Here is a 3,786-nt window from a genome sequence, read left to right as displayed (position 1 = left end):
ATTTCTACCTGACTGCAGCTATTTCATTCCTACACTCTATGGACTGTATTTCTTCCTGTCTCTGTTTCTGAAGGATAATTAATGTTTTGTTATAAATCTTTATTTCCTGTGAGTCTCACATTGCTGTCTTCTTGTGGTTTCTCTCCTATTTTCCCTTCCAAGTGTACTACCAACTTTCCCCTCTACACCTTCAGCTTCATATTAATCAATCTCCATGAGTTAATTCTGTTCCGATCTTTAATGCATATTTCCAACAACTAACTTGTGTTCATTCCATTAAACCTTTGCCGAGCACCTCCTGAAGGTCCCTTATTTTGGCTCAGTACATCTAAACTTGAATTATGTTTGCTCCCCCTGAAACCAATGATGATAGCAGCGGTTTGAAGGGTTCCCTATATCACTGTCCACACTCTGCACTAAAAAAGCAAGTTCTTTATATTCCTTCAGCATGCAAGCAGAAGCTAACTACAGCACTGAGCTCCCTGTTTTGAGCAGCATTTTGAGAGCCTCTGCTGATAAGTGGAGGTTGATCCTTTAAATTCTGTAGCCATATTTTTACATCACTACTTTCTGTATAGGATTCTTCAGCCAAATTGACAAAAAAAAAAAACCCTCATTATTTGTCATATGAGGAAACAACAACTGTTAAAAAGTAGCTTGTAACCAATCTTCTGCTAATCCTACATAAACTGTAAACATTTATTATGGAATAAAGTTTAAGAGCTAAGTTTAGACCGTACTCATCAAATCCTCTTAAGTAAAAGAATGACATCTCAATTGTAATGCTTTGTGTTTTAGCAGCATACTAGTTTAATTATGATTTTGCAATTCTGTGTTCCAATAAGAACTCTGAAATCCTTTGCAGTATATAGAACTATCTTCTCATTCACTATTTTCAACACAGAGTTATCAGAATGTTCTCAAGACATAACTAGTTTCTATGTTGTCTCGTGATTAAAGCCATTACAGAGGATGTTTCACACAGTTCTGTTATCTGAAAGTGAATAGTCAGTGCTGTGCATCCTGTATCTGGGTTTGGGGAACACAGCCAAATCTGGCAGTTGTCTAGAAATTCATTTTCACTGAGCAGCTGAAAGCTCATTCAGCAATTTTTCTGTATTTTGACAGCAAAGAAGTACAATCAACAGCTGCTTCTCTGACAAGAATCGTTCCCCCAGTCAGACTTACCCAGTTTTAAGTCCTAGACACAATAATACATGAACCAGCCATGCAGTGTGAAGTCAACTCAAAATCTGTCAATCTTTATCATCCCACTCTCTGTTGAATTTTTTATTTTTGTTTATTTTGCTGAGATTCAACCTCTCTCTTTGTCCAGTCACATATTTCTCTGATCTTTATTTTTCTCCAACTCTCGAATGGGCTCCTGATACACCCATCACTTGAGCAGAAGAGTGAAGCAGAAGGGCAAAAGCTCGCTTGATCTTGATTTTCAGTACAAATACAGACAGTGGAAGCATTGTTTTTCCTTCTCCAAACTTCACGCATTCTTCCAAGGCTTACACAGCTCCATTCTGCCTCACTTGCCTTTTACTGCGTCATTCTGTTCCCACCACATGCTTGCTATATGACACATCAGAGCACTGCAGAGATGCCTGAGTTCTTGCTGGTCAAACCAGCTCTGAAACTGGAAGCAGCACAGTTGCTTTTGTGCAGCACTGCATCTTGGTTCAGTCCTGTTTCTCAGTTCAGCTGCTGGCATTACACAGCATTTCAGTTCCCAGTTTGGTCACGCAATGCCTGAGCTTGATGCTAGCTTGAGATACAGAGCTGTGTGAGTGCTGCACCAAGCCATACACTCACATTCATAAACCAGGAACTCCTCTTTTAATGAGATTCTAGTTAAGTAAAAATGCTCAGAGAGAAGTTTAGCTTTTTGTTTAATTTCCCATGGGGGGAAAAAAAAAAAGTTTCTGCAGAATAAAATGCCCAGAGAAGCTGTAGATGCCCCATTCCTGGAGGTATTCCAGGCAAGGCTGGATGCTGGATGAGGCCTGGGCAGCCTAATCTGATGCCTGATTTAGTGGTCAGCAACCAGCCCACAGCAAGGGGTTGGAACTAGGTGATCTTCAAGGTCACTTCCAAGCCAAGCCATCCCATGAGTCTATGAAAATGACAGGAGTGATCCACTAGGGTCTCCTGCATTGTACCTAAGCAATGAATTATTTCTAGACCTCTCTATGCTAGTTATTAATGAGGCTAATCCATAACTTTCAGACACACATATCTAAATTCTTATGCTTAACAGCGTATCCTGTCTTGAATGGGGTATTCATTTTGTAGCACCTATACTTTAAAAATCTCCTGGAATACAGGCAATTTCGTGTAGCAGTCTCAGAGAGCTGCTATTCCAGAAGGTTCTTTTAATTTGGAAGAGCTGTCAGAGCATCCTTCTTTACGTGAGCAAGCAGGGAGACATAACAAAGCCATGTGGGAGGCCAGGAGACCCCATCCGTACGACAGTGCTCATTGTCACATACAATGGAAGGACGTGGTCAGCAATTGGGCTGATTTGGGATTGATCTTCACCAGTGGATTTTGGTGAGGGAGCAGCAGTACATCAGATTTCTCTAATGGGAGCTCTGCCATTTATGGGAACAAGCTGCTAGTTTTCTGCTTTTATCAGGGGAAAAGACAGTTGCCAAGAAATGTGTCCTCTACTTGATAGGAAAGAGGCCTGCTAGCTATATTTTCCTTATAGCAGAAATTTCATGGAAGATATATTAAAAAAACAAAACAAAACAAAACAGTAGTACTGAGCCAGATAAGTATATATCTGTGCAAATACATAAAACAAATCTAAACTGTCAGCCTGACCTTGGACTGCTCAGAAACCAGAACATCTCCCACAGAATTTGGCTGGAGAGCCATAGAAACTACCTGGCGCTAAGCACCTTTTTGTATAAAAATGCCATACTTATGAGGCAAATAAGTTAGTGCTGTGCCTCGCTCCGATGGCTCCTTTGGCCAGCCATGCACAGACAGGCTGACTATTGGTTTGGTACTTCAGGGCCAACTCCGCAAGACTGCAAAGCAGTTATTCGAGCCCATCCCAAAATAATCACTGGTAAATAAGCAAAATGGCATTTGTGTGTTTTCAAGTTCAAGGATCAGTACCAATGCTTTAGAAACTGCCTTTGTAACAAGCTTTGAGACATATAGATGCCCTGATAAATCAGATGCAAGTTTAATTTAAATCATTTGCTATCAGCTGAGATTTCTTTTATGATAATTAAATTTCCAGACAGCCACGAGTTCAGCTTGCAGTGAGCAAGGTTCTGTGTGCAGTGATGAGAACAATCCCAATCAGATCACAAAGCAACAAGCAGGTGCTGGGAACTCAGGAGGACTCCTTGCACAGTCTCAGCACTGCGCTGCGATCACGTCCTGTCCCGCTCTCCTTCTGTGCCCAGCACCACCAGGTTGCCTGCTTTGTTATCTTCTGCTGGCATTTTTGGATGCTAATTTAATTGATAAAGGCATTAATGAAAGAAGCATATGCAAAGATGAATAGGTACACCTGACCAGCCAGAGGCTGCATGGCTGAAAGGCGCTCCACAATCAAAGGAATACGATAAGCAAACCTACTGCTAACAGCCTGCTTCGTCACTCTCCTAACAGACTAACAGACTTCAGCAAAACAGGTTCAGGTCTAACTTTCAGAGGGGAGGCCACCTTGGCTTCTGAAAAACTATCTTTAAGCTAAGATGAGAGTTTTCTTCACATTCAAGTTCATTTTTTCTTTTTTTTTTTAATTTTATTTTTTTT

The sequence above is a fragment of the Meleagris gallopavo genome, chromosome 2, assembly GCF_000146605.3.
Source record: "Meleagris gallopavo isolate NT-WF06-2002-E0010 breed Aviagen turkey brand Nicholas breeding stock chromosome 2, Turkey_5.1, whole genome shotgun sequence".
Lineage (NCBI taxonomy): Eukaryota > Metazoa > Chordata > Aves > Galliformes > Phasianidae > Meleagris > Meleagris gallopavo.
This window is presented reverse-complemented; position numbering follows the sequence as displayed.